Below are 14,213 nucleotides of genomic sequence, written 5' to 3'. Positions count from 1 at the left end.
AACTCATTTCCTTTATGGAAAAAGCTTGGGCAGTCAAATAGTACTTCTGGGTGGCTTGCATTAAAAGTCCTGTCACCCCAAATTTCCTTGTTGATTACTGCAAATGCTACTTTTTTCACTTTTAACTAAATTGTGTTTTGCACATTCTTTTTTTCTGGTTGGTGAAATTTGTATTGGTAATGTGGGATTAAACTTAATTGTTATTGTTTTGTGGCCAAAATTGCATGGAGAAAGCCACCTTCTTACATAAAGTAGTTAAGTTTCATGGTTCGTCGGCTCACATGAAGCTACCTTAATGTGACAGGAGAGTATAATTTTAAAAGTAAATATTCTGATCATAGAATTGTCTGCTTCTTGGCAGTTGGACATCACCACAGAGACTACTTTTATTTAAACCACCAATACAAATCATCATCAGAGAAGTAGGTTCTTCTAGAGTTTGATGGTTGACCTGTGTGTGTGTGTTTTTTTTTTAATATGAGGGTACTAATTTTAAATCGTATATAAAATTCCTTCCCATTTCAAGAACAGCTGATCTCTTCGGCTCTCTGTGAGACTTGTTTGATAGGCTTTCCTAATCTCACCTCTCGAGTGGATCACCTCCTTCCTCTTTGATTTGCTGCCTCTTATCTAATTTACTCATGCTACAACTCCCAGTATTCTGCGCTACTTGGGTTGAAGAAGGATTTCTGCCAACTCTCTGCTTATTTTGCTGTCTGGTGATAAGACACCCATCTCTTCCTAGGAGCATGATCTTGGCTATTTGTTAGACCTCTGCTAACTTGCATTCAAAGCTATCAAGTGCAGGTTTCCCTCTTCCACCTCACAGAGCTGGTGCATGAGGTAAAGAGTGGGCACAAACATGCTTTGAGAACTCTTCCAGCCTTGTGTCAGTTGGACTAATGCCCTAATAGTTCTATTTTGTGGACATAACTCAGCCAGTGTCACATCCTGTCTCGCAGTAGCCTCCTCAATGTTCAGAGCCCCAGTCAGGCATCTCACTCTTGTTTCTTATGAACTGCTTCTATTTTAATTGAATCAGCTGCAGTCTGCTCACCTGGGCCTGAGAATGTTAGTGATTGTTGCTGCGTTTGTTCTAGTTTATGCTCCTTTGAGCAGGGATACCTTTGCTTGGTATTTTATTCCCTGTAGCTCTCAGGACAGTGCTCTTTATATGAGGCAACCTAGGATGTATTTGTTTTCATTTTCTCAGCACTCTGACACCCTTCTTTTGTGGTCGAGGTATTCGTTAAGACTAGTTTGGGTTCTCTGTGAGCGACACCATTGATTCTTGTGCTTTGCGTGATTTCACTGGACTCATTTACTGTCAGGGGATAGTCTTCTAAACACAAAAGATAGATCAACTAAGTGAGAAACAGTGAAAGCCACGTTGTGTGAGATGGGACAATGCAAAAGGTCACATGGGGAACAACAGGGAGCTAACATGTCCCCCTCCCATCATCTGTTTTTAATCATTCTCCATTCTTAAATTCTCAGACGACAATTAGGTTTGGGAGAAAGAAAGAAGGATTGGCATTCTGAGAAAATATTTATTTGGTTGATATTCGGATAGTGCATGTCAAAGGGCTGGACTTCAGAAAATATGGAATTTTTCCCCCTATCAGCATTAATTTTGATTATTCCTAGGTGGTGTCCAGATTGTAGAAACTATCCAGACAGAATGATCTAGGGTGTGCTATAAATCTGTCATCTGTGTTGTCCTGATGTATGTTCTTCCAACAGGAAGAAATAAACCAGCACATTGCCCTCTGCTTTGGATTGCCCTGCGTAATAGCTACAGCGCTAGCAGGCATGCTGCACACAGCCTCGGTGCGGGTGCTGATGGAAATCCCTCTTTGAGATGTATCTTATAATTGCCTGGAGACTCCCTGTTCTTCTCCAGTCACTGACTGAGCCAAGTGCTCAGACCTCACTTGTGAATGTGAATCTTTTTTTCCGACTATGCCTAATTGAGTGTATTTAAGCTGAAATAGATCTCTGGTCTCTTGTTCTTTCTGTGCAGTGGAGGGACCATTTCCTTACATGGTTATTTGTGCAAAAAACTGGTAGGATATCGTTGTTTGCATTTAAAACGTTTGTTTCAACACCATCACAAGGATGGAAGACATCTTGTGGTGATATTTTGTCTTTAAATAAGAATATAACTGCCTCACACAAGTGATCCCTGTAAGCCATCTGGGATGTTTCTCACTGTTGTTGGAACTGTCTGTGACTTCTGATTTAATAGGATTCATTGTATATTAGTAATTTCCATTTAAAAGAATTCAGACAGATGTGACAAAATGTTGTAGAAGAAGAAAATACTCAGTCTTAAGTAAAATAAACAAGACACAGAAAGAAGAATACAGCATGTTTCCTCGTCGGTGTGGAAGTTTATGTGTGTATATATATATATGTATATGCACACATACACATATAAGAAGTGTGACTGACATATTTAGTGCCAATATATAAATTTACTTTTATTGTATTTTACCTCTTAATAATTATAAAACACATGGCCTCATTTTATGACCTTTGACTCGAATACCACATTATGTGATACTAATATATACATCTATGCTTTCAAAAATATATTTATATATGAAGCCAGTTAAAATGTTAAAAATTGTTAAATCTATATATTCTCATTGAAAATAAACTGTTTGAATTGCCAGTGATCAGCTTGTGCAAAGGAACTTTAAAAGTTCATGGAAATGGAGGGAAAACATAATTTTATATTGATGCAAGCATCTTTTGAAATCTGTTTATAGTTTTTTCACAGAAAATATTTTTAGTGAACTTTTTAAAGACCTGTTCTATGCAAGGATATTTTTTAAATAAATGACGCTGAACAAACACATTTTAATTTATTTTCCATGTGCTTTCTGAAGTGCCCTCATATAAGCTTTATTCTGATTTCTCCCTATAACTTGCTACATGTGGAGTAGTTGCTGTGGGGCAGCAAATACAAGCAAACCTGGGTCAGTAATTAGGAAGGAAAACTCGTTTTACAGGATTAACAGTCTATCTTCCTGGCTCACATAGAACCAAATTTTAAGCACTCTAAGGCTTTTAGGTGAGATTCCATTTCCTTCTGCTCATTAATGAATGCTTTTCAGAGTTGATCACTTTTTTCCTAGTAAAATGCAATAGTGTATTCATATGCTTGTAGATACAAAGCTGATGGATATGCACTTTCATTCTCATTTTTCCTTCAGTAAATGTCTTTGGCTTTTCTCCATCAAAAGTCTCTTGACTTTTGGAGTCTGGCGGAAAGCCTCCTGATTCAACACTGGCCATCTGTGGTCTCTCCTTGGGCCCCGAGCCTGAGAGCACTGTAGCAGGGGAGTTGTGACCAGAGGAGGGAAGCATAAATGATGTGCAGGTAGTGTGGAAAGCAGCAGCCAGGACTGAGCAAGCGGATGAAACAGGCTGGACAGAAGAGCCAGAGAGGAAAGAGAGACGTGACATCGAGTTCTCGCTGATATTGCATAACCTAATACACGTGCAGCATTTTCTTCAGAATATCTGTTACTGAAACTAATCATGGATTGTCACTAGAGTTTGATGAGGGGAAAACAGTGAACGGATGATGGGACAGAGAGGGATAGAGTGCAAGACAGAGAGAGAAGAGTGAGAGATTTTTATTGCAAGGCAGTCTGGCTTTTGGAAATTTAAATACATTTTCATAAACATGAGCATGAGAACAAGGTTCTGCATCTTAAGATGTAACAAAATGTTGATTTGCATAATTGAAACATTTCTAAAACATAATTTAGAATTTGGCAAGAATGTATGCTTAACAGGGCAGGAAAACTTCATCTTCAGGATTTTATATTTTTCAGCATTCATGGTGTGAAGCATTATGTGTGATTTAAGATTTGTTTTCTTTAGGGGAAATTTCTGCTGAAGATGTCTCATATTTCAAAATATGAGTAGCATTACCTGGTGCAGTAGCTTAGCGGCTAAAGTCCTCACCTTGATTGTGCCGGGATCCCTTATGGACACTGGTTCTAATCCCTGCAGCCCTGCTTCCCATCCAGCTCCCTCCTTGTGGCCTGGCAACGCAGTCGAGGACAAGGTTCCTGCATCCATGTGCGAGACCCGGAAGAAGCTCCTGGCTCCTGGCTTCGGATGGGCTCAATTCCGGCCTTTGTGGTCACTTGAGTGAAATCACCAGATGGAAGATCTTCTCTCTGTCTCTCCTCCTCTCTGTATATCTGACTTTGCAATAAAAATAAATAAATCTTAAAAAAAATGTGAGTAGCATTAAACGTCATCATAGTAGCACTGGGTTTTTAGGGTGAAACCATTAGGATTGTCAGTATAATTGTGTTGTATTTCCTGCTTTGTTTTTGTTTTTGTTTTTAAGCATTGAGCCTGTGCATTTCAGGTATGCCTCCTGGATCATAGGGCAGAGACCTATTTGGTGGAACCTCAGTGCTTTGTTAACAGACAAGGCAAACATTTCATGCTGTTAAGTCATCTTAATAAGCAACTACTAACATGGTAATAGGTTCATTTAAACAATAATAGGAGTCAGACTTAAGACATAAATCATAATATATCAAGTTTAAAAGTGTGCTGACATTTCTGAAGTAAGACTAGTTATATGGAATGGCAGTTTATCTAGGAAATAAGCCTTTTGTTTGCAGTATTATTCAGAGGAAGAAGAAAATGAAGTCACAGGATGCCTGTAAATCTTTTGTTAATCATGACTAAGTGTCTATCATAATTGATAATTTGAACCATAACTTATATGTAATAGACAACATAAAAATGAGGATTCCAAGTATGCAGTATGATTGGAGATAAAAATATATATAAATTGGAAATCAAGTCTGAATTTGTGATCAGTTTGGTGAGCATCATGATGCAAAATTAAGATGAGTTCCCTTTGTTATTGGAACCAGAGTTTTTGCTATGGGCTTAGGAGGTCTTTTTTGTTTTTGTTTGTTTTGTTTTGTGGAAAGATTTATTTATTTTTTTTTGGAAAGTCAGATCTACAGAGAGAAGGAGACAGAGAGAAACATCTTCCACCCACTGGTTCATTGCCCAGGTGGCCACTTGGGGATTTAGCACCCGAGCCATTCCACTGGGTCCTCTGTGGCAGTTTTGACTTTCGGATACCTTTTATTACATTTTCTTTTTACACTTCAGTGCTCTTTAGTATACTTTATAAAGGTCTATTCTATAATGGTGAAGACCTCATATTGAGAAACAATGGCTGTAAGCTCTGGTTTTGATTCACATCCTTATAAATGCCATTTTAAGCTGTCTTTGGTCTTTGTCCTTAGCACAGTAGAATTAACCATGTTGGAATGATCTGCTTCCCTTAATTTTCTTGAACAGCAACTAAGGCAATGAATAAGGTTTGTTGTTTTGAACAGGACTGTGTTATATAAATGGAATGAGGTTATTATTTTTAAGCTCCTAACAATAATGTGAATATGCATAGAAGTAGATGTTTAGTGATTTATTATGCCAGTGTCCTGTATTTGAGCACTTGAGTTCAATGCTGAAGTTTCCTGTTAATGCAACCTGGGAGATGGCACTGATGTTTTTCTTTGTCTCTTCCTCAATCTCTCTGCCTTTCAATAAAAATAGACAAAAATTCTCTCTGATTCTGATTCACCCAGTTTGCTCCCAAAATTCAAAGTAATTTTCTTCCGTTTAGTGAATTACATGAAGTGTAATAGCATGCCTGTGAATTCAACATTGAGTGCTTGTGTATCTGAGTGTCCTAATGGGAGATTAAATATATCATCACTGCTGGCCAACATGAAGTCATTCACTTCTGCTTAGGTGTTGACTGGCCAAACTCTGATCAGGAGACCCTCTGCCTTTATGTTGCAAAAGTGTTGATTCCTTGTCTTTTAGACAGTCTGGGGCTGAAGGCATGGCTGTGCTTCTGGAAATCACATTCCTGGGCCCTTGTAGTCGGCAGGCCTGGGGGATTTCACTGTTTAAATAAGACTTCCAGGTGCTGCTAATGCACAGTAATAACTAATTATTATTTCTGGGTCACTAAATTTTTGATGTCTGACAAATCATTTGAAGTAGAGTTCTGCTGAGTCGTACGCAAGCAGAGCTCTGTGATGGGAGGTGAACCTTTTCCATGTGTTTTCCACTGTCTGGTGCTTCTGAGCGTGATCTACTTTGGCTGACAGTTGGAGCTAGTTCTTCTGTTCTATGCAGCCAAAGCAGCATTGTTTTTGTAAAGACAATTTTTTAAAAATATAAAAATGAGATGTAAAGATGTAAGTTCCTTTTACAGCTTTCATTCATTTAGGGTCTGTGAACATTCACAAAGAAGTTGCAGAACTCATTTTGACAAAAGTGTTTTGTGTTGAAAGCTGTAACAGGTGTTGATTGGCTCTGCCTTCAGCTGACATGACTGGGTGAAGCTTTGAATCGAGCTACGGATGCGTTGAGAATGCTTCTGTTGTCATCAGTGAGAGTGCATGACAGTAACTTGATTCCCTGCTTATTACATGACTTACTCAAACTCTTATTATTTTACATAATGATATATAGACTTTGAAGTAATTTGAAATATTTTTCCACATTTTAATTACCAAAGAGAAGCATGAAAACAAGGTTCCCTGGTGTTTTCACCAATAGGGAGCTTTGGTAAGGATAGTGAAGGGAAAGGAAGTCTTGGGAATTTTGAAAGCAGAGCTGATGGTTCCACAGAAATAGTTACTCAAGTGTTCACAATAACCAGTAATACCAGTGTAAATGGGGCTGATTCAGAATAGCAGATTCTTGGGACCATCATCATGGTGTAGCCGGTTAAGCAGCTGCCTGCCATGTTGGCATTACTTATGAGTGCTTGTTAAAGTGTTAGTTGCTCTATTTCTGATCCAGCTCCCTGCTAATACACGTGGAAAAGCATTTAAGGTGGTCCAAATACTTGGTTCCTTACCACCCACATGGGATACTTCGATGGGCTTCTGGCTCCTAACTTAGGCCTTGCTCAGCCGTGGCCATTGTGGACATTTGAAGAGTGAACCAACAGATGCAAGATCTCTCTGTCTCTGTCTCTCTTTTTCTTTCAGTCTCCCTTCCTCCCTCTCTTTCTTTGAGCCCTTGTTCTTTTCTGCCTTTCAAATAAATAAATTTTTAAATTCTCCACAGCTGTTTAGGTTCTACTCCAGTTCCACTAACTTGGAAGTTCTGGGGAGCAGCCCAGCTATCAGGTAGGTATAAGGAGCACTGTAGGTGATCTGGATGGATGCGAAAATTTGGAAACAATTGCTGCAGAGCCATTTGTGAGCCATGTTTGATTGTAGTTTTTCAACATTGGGAGGTATACAGCACCCATTTAAGCTGAATTTCTTATTTTGAAAAACTAGAAATTATGATTATGTTTGCCAAGTATACCCCTGAAAATCTTGTTGGTTGTAGAAATTCCTTTTGGGAGCAGGCAGACTTATTTACAATGTAGAGATAGTTCATTTTGTTGTAAATCATTTTTTAAAGTGGAAATGAATTATTTTTTAAATAGTTTGACATGGAAGTGAGTTATCGTCTCACATGTTCTAGCCTATTGAACTTTTAAAAAGTTTTTTCTAATGCTGCTTCATTCTGGTCTGGTTCTCTTGCTGTGATATCAGCAGCTCACAGTGCTAGTCTTGCAGCTACTCACACCCATCAACCCTGAGTCTGAGCTGCGGTGGGAGGTAATATTCTGTCTCTACCAGATGCTTCTTGTGGAGTCTCTGATGGACATTCTGTGTATGCGTCTGAAAGTTTATTTCATATCCATTAACTTTAATGGCATACAAGAATATCCCTGAAAATATTAATGGCCATCTGGATAGCGTACTGCTTCTCTTGGTCATGGTCAGGCCTATTGTGGCCGTGCCCTTCTCAGAAAGCAGTATCTACTCATCATCAAATGATGTAGCCTCAGGTCGAAAGCTCATCTGTCCTTCCACTTTGTAGAACAGCAACAGGAATAGACTCCTGCTTCAAGCCATCTTTTCTATGAACCTGATCAGCTACCTGTTAATGTCTTGTCTGAATCTTTGTCTCCTTCAGTCTTCCATGACGTGTAATCACCACACTTGGCTGCCTTAGGTGTGGTGCAGATGCTCCTACAGGTACTGAGTTTTGGCATCTCCAGAGCCTTTTCTCAGACAGGGTTTTTCTAATGATGCACTTGGGGACATTGTGAAACTTGACATATCCGGGTTTTGATCCGAGCCATTTTGCTACTGAATAAGCACAACATGGAGTCAATATGATGGCTCAATTGGCTAATTCTCAGCCTACAAGTGCCACCTTCCCATATGGGCACTGGTTTGTGTCCCAGCTGCTTCATTTCCTATCCTGCTCCCTGCTTATGGCCTGGGGAAGCAGCGGAAGAAGATGCCCACATCCTTGGGACCCTGCAAATTTGTGGGAGACCCAGAAAAATCTCCTAGCTCTTGGCTTTGGATCAGTTCAGCTCTGGCCATGCAGTCATTTGGGTAGTGACCCAGAAGATGGAAGATCTTTCTCTTTGTCTCTCCTTCTCTAAAATCTGCCTATGCAATAAAAATAAATAAATCTTTAAAAAAAAACACCACAGCAATTAGACCTTACTTCCACATACATGGGGCCTTTAAAATGTGGAAAACGAATTTAAAAGGTAGTTTTGGTGTAAAATATTTTTAATATATACTGCTTCATAATGTACACTTCTGTGAACTTCTTGAATACCGTATATATGGATTTTCAAAAGAACGTGCACAAAAATAGTTGTCTTTTAAATATGTTACCTTGACACATGTGGATGTGTAAAAGGAAGGAAGGGAGGCTTGGAGAATACAGGGAAATTATGCAGTAGTGTAACAGCTCATAACTGGATTGGTTTCCTTCTTCTCCCCTCTCACTCCTATTGCTTTTTCGATGTCTCTCTGCTTCTCTACCTGGCTTTCTTAAGCATGCCTATTTCCAGGACGCAGGCATAGGCTCCATGGTTAAGAATCTGCTTGTGCCACTTGCATCTCATATCGGAGAACTTTACCTGGATTCCAATCCTACTTGCCCTTCATGTTGCACTTGTTGTTACAGCACATCCTGTAAGGTAGCACATGGGGCCTTGTCACTCATCTGGGAAACCCAAATTAGTTTCTGGGTTTATGGTTTTAGCCTGATTCAACCCTGGCACATATTGTGGACATATGGTTAGTGAACCAGGAGGTGAAAGATCTCTGTCTTTGTATTTGTCTGCCTTTCAAATCAGTAATGATAAATAAGCTTAAATTTTTTAAAAAGGACAGAAATCTTGCTTCTCAAACTGTAACTTAAAAAAAAACTTATTACTGTGTAGTTTGTTGTTAATTGCGGTGAGGCAGAGCACTGGTCTTACCCTTAACCATGTCAAGGGTAGGATTTCAGAAGAAAGAAGAAACAAAGTGTTTCTTAGGACATAATATACTGAAAAATAAAATACTTCGAAAAGTTAGTATCTGTATATTTCTTGACTTGTTAGCTTTGGGAAAAAAATAAGCCTTCTGACTCAGTTTAATTATCTCTGGCATGGGATAATATCTACTTTAAAGTGGTTTTGTTGTGTGAGATACAATTAATATAATTTTGTGATACACATAAGTGAACTCTTCAGCACTATTAACTTTCATTTGTAAATTTTGTCGATTGTAGCTATTCCAATTGGTAGTAGGCAGACCTTATTTACAATGTGAAAATAATTCACTTTGTTGTAAATAGTTCTTAAAAAAATGAAAATGAATTCTTTTCTTCTTTAATAGCTTGGCGTGGAAGTGAGTTGTCATAAAGTTGCTATGAAATCACCTTTTCTGGAAGTCTTTAAAATAGATCATATTTGATTTGGACTATTCTGGCTCATCTCAGATGGTTAAACTCTAAAAAGTCCTCCCTCATTTGAGATTTAGAGACCTAGCCCCGTCCTGATGAACACATAGAAAATTGAGTTAATAATGAACGTGAAGGGACAACAGTTTCTCTCCATTTACAGAATGTCCAGTGTTTGGGAAGTGGTTCCTATATTTATTTTTTAGTAGCAGCAGTAAGGCTTTCAACTTCCATTCAACAATCATCTTCCATCAGCTTTAAAACATCTTCTGTGAGAGAGATGAAGTTAATAGATATTGCAGCCCTGCTCAGGAGTGAGTTGGTAAACAATTTGTCCATGATAGTACCAGGCTAGGCAAGTGGCATTTCAGGTTAGAACCTCCACAGCTTGTCTGTCTGACATAAATTCAGCTCCTTGATTGTATTTGATTTCAAAATCTAAAGTAACTGGGAAAATGAAGAGTAATAGCACTAATAAAGATTTTTTTTTTTTTACCTTATTACAGTCTTTTTTTCTGTATTTCTTCATTGAAACAGGAAGAGAAATTAGAACTTTGGGGAGGTCTTTTTTGTTCTATCTTTATTTTGAATTTTTGAATTTTGTGGTACAATTTCGTATAGACTGGAATTCCCCTGTCCAAACTCCCATTCCCCACAGATTTTCCCCATGTTGCTGCATTAGTATAGTCCTCCATAAGGAGTCATAATTCCATCAGTCTCTTATTTAAGTGTCCCCCGATAGTGCTGGTACAGACAGTGTCAGACAGTCCAGCATCTGTTGGAAATGTGTAGACAGTGGGATGATGGGGAGTTCTGTTTAAATGCTGTCCATTGTTTAAAAATAGTTAAACACACAGTACACTTTTTTTCTGCTTGCTTCACATTGATCTGCCTTATCTCTCCACATGTTTTTATATGCCTTGGGATTCTGAGTACATAAAAAGAATGTACAAATATTTGTTGGGTCTAAATTAGTATTATATATATTATATATATTTCTAAAAATGCATATGAAAGAAACAATTTATGAAAGATACATGAATACCTATACCCAAAATAATACCATGCTGCATGTAGCCCCAACACCATGCTGGGAATTTATGCCTTTGGAAGTCAGTAAATCTTCAACAAAAAAGTACAGAATAAATTGGAGTAACATTGATAAATGATTTTTTTTCTTCATAGACCCCGCTTAATAGCCAGATAAAAATGTTATGGGAGAAAAGATTTTAAGACAATTTTGCTTCTAGCTGATTGATCTGACTTGTAAATTGCAACAGGCTTCTAAAAGAAGCCCAGATTAATTTATGCAATTACCTGTGTATCCTTTCATACTTTAAAATTTTATCAACAAGAAGCATAAAATGGATGGAAATTTCTAATTTCTAGTTCAGGATTCTTTGAAGTTTTACTCGATTAAGTTGTGACTTCCTTTATGTATGAAAAAAAGGTCTGCATACACCTATAAGTATAATGAATATACCTGAAAAAAAACCTGGGGGACTTTAGCATTATACAAATGCATGTAAATAATTTCAAATGACTTATCTACTGAAAAAAAAGAAATGCTTGGATCTACATAAAATGTGGATTTTAACTACAAAGAAGCAGTCCTCACATTTTAAAATTGTAATCATGAAGATTTTACCAATTTTAAATAAACTCTTGGCTTTGTATCCTGACTTCAATATCAAGTAGTTGCAGAACACCAGAATCACTAAGGAAATACAAAGGCATTTCCCAAGGTTCATGAGAAAATGAAATAAAAAGATGAATTTATTTTTGTTCAAAAATAGAATTTATGAGCAATTTTCTTTTTTTCTGAAGATTTTTTTTTATTGGAAAGTCAGGTATACAGAGAAGAGGAGAAACAGAGAGAAAGATCTTCCACCCATTGGTTCACTTGCCAGGTGGCCACAAAGTCTGGATCTGAGCCGATCTGAAGCCAGGAGCTTGGAGCTTCTTCTGGGTCTCCCACGCAGGTGTAGGGTCCCAGAGGCTTTGGGCTGTCCTCCACTGCTTTCCCAGGCCCACAGGCAGGGAGCTCGAAGGGAAGTGGACTAGCCAGGACACGAACGGCGTCCACATAGGATCCTGGCGTGTGTCAGGTGAGGCCTTTAGCCACTGTACTACTCTGCCAAGCCAAAGTAGTTTTTTTTCCCCATTATATGCAATTTCGTCGAAGTTTTTGAAGATCCCTTGCGTAGTCTTCTGATGATTTAGTTGTGGTTATTGAGGAAATCACTGCTGTTAAACATGTGGACCACAGCTTCTTATTCACTCGGTATTTTGCTGAGGACTTTAATTGATTTCATTTGCTTCATGCAGCCTGTGCTACCTTCCCTGGTCATGCAGCCAGTATGTTGCAGTGTGATCTGTACCCACTCGTGTCCAGCACTGGAGTCTGTGTTGCTACTCTCGGGCTACCACCTTAACTCCATGACAGCCTTCCTATTGTTGCTTCTTTCTCTGCTGGAAAGTATTGGACAAATGAGATTCTCATTAGCTCAGAGTGTAAATTAGTACATATTATGCAATATGGGTTGTGAAAACCCTGGAAAACATCTCTTTAGCAGCCTTTAACCCTGTGAAGCACAAACCCTGCCCTCCCACCTGGTCGCCTTCTATCATTCTCTGCAAGTCTGGTCTTTCCTCCTGGACTATGTGACAAAGTGATATAAACTTCCCCGCCCCCCTCTCTTGCCCGTGCTGTTCCATGTAGTAACAAAATACATAAGACTGGGTGATGTATAAACAAAAGTTCATTGACTCACAGTATGGATTCAAGAGCAGCCAGGGTACACTTGGCTTTTGTAAAGCTTTCCTGGGATGTCCAGTAGGGAGCTTGCTCTTTTATAACAACTTGTCATAAAACTTGTCATACTTTGGTGTTCTATAACAACTTGTTCTTGAGAGAACAACCAGAACAGCATCTGAATTAGGTTAGTCACTTCCAAATGCAGCACCTTCTAAGGCTTCCTTACCTTTTGTGAAGCCCTATCAATGTCTCAAAGGTTCTACCACCCGGTAACATCACCACACTGAGGACTAAGCTTACAGGGCAGGATCCCTTGGGCACAGAGTACATGCAAACCCTAACAGGCCTCTTTGGGCTATGCAAAGTTCTTGCTTTCCCAAATGGACAAGCTAAAGTGCTCTTGAGAGGGAAGACTATTTGGCATTCTTTCCGAGACACCCAGTACCAATGCTACTGCGAACTTTTAGGGTTTGTTCTTTCATTTTTGGCAAAGGCTCTTTTCCCTACTATTTCTTGGACCTCAGAGTAACATTAAGATGTAGTTACTGAGAACAACCCAGTCTCTTTTCATTTTGTAATTGTGGGTAAATTCTTGGCCCTTACTGTTGGAAAGGACACTTCTTTAAAAGAGTTACGCTGATCTCTGCTGCGAGGGTGCTGCTGCTGTTCCGTGTTGGACTTACAGGTAGTTGTACTCTGTCACGGAATGACAGTGCTAAGTCCTTCAATGACCTGGGCCTTGTGTGGAGTAATTACTTGCTCTATGGCGCTTCATCCATTTTCACTTTCTCTACATTCTACTTTCTCAGACTTGGAATTGAGTGTTAACTTTTTTATTTCTCCTTACTGATTAGAAAGGTCGATCCATCTAGAAGAGCCTCACTCAGCACCTTTGGTGTGTCTGTAAATAATTTCTGAGCTCTTTCCTTGCCTCCAGCCTGTGGAGTGAGGTATCAGTTACTATATTGAAGATAACCTCTGGATTGCTTCCGTCGACTTCTGGGTTGTGCAGGAAGCGTATTTCTTGGATAAAATCGGTCTGGAATCTCCCTCAGGTAGTGTTTATCACTAATTTAGCATTAACTGCAGCTCAGACATTCAGTATTATTTGGGCTTTTGATTTGAAGTGTTTATGTATTCATTTCTAGTATTCAAAAGAGTCTTACAATATCCTGTTTTTCAGAAATTCGGATTTTTATAGTTTATTGGGTGTTAGTTTAAGCAGATTTTGTGAGCAACTCTTAGAGTGCTCATAAACACTTTGATGAAGAAATAGACTTCTGCCCCTCAAATTTACAATTGGTTAATTTATGTTTACCAGAAAACATTCTTCATTTTGCCTTTGTCTTAGTCCATACCTTTTAATGGCACATATTTCAAGAATAACCACTTTGACCCAAAAGAATTATTTTTGAAAATATCAGCTCCTGGCTTAGGTAATGAAATGAATTTTCACGTTAAAGTATGCACAAGTAATAATCACTTTAAAAATGAGACAAAATTTTATTGTAAGCTTGTTAGTTGATTTTGAATATGTTTATCTTGATTTCTAATGACTCAAGAGAGAGGAGTACTTGCCTTTCTAATATTTTTTAGAGAGAGTAACATGTATATAAAAAGAAAAAAA

The sequence above is a fragment of the Ochotona princeps genome, chromosome 18 (assembly GCF_030435755.1).
Source record: "Ochotona princeps isolate mOchPri1 chromosome 18, mOchPri1.hap1, whole genome shotgun sequence".
Lineage (NCBI taxonomy): Eukaryota > Metazoa > Chordata > Mammalia > Lagomorpha > Ochotonidae > Ochotona > Ochotona princeps.
The sequence above is the reverse complement of the archived record's forward strand: the minus strand, read 5'-3'. Positions refer to the sequence as shown.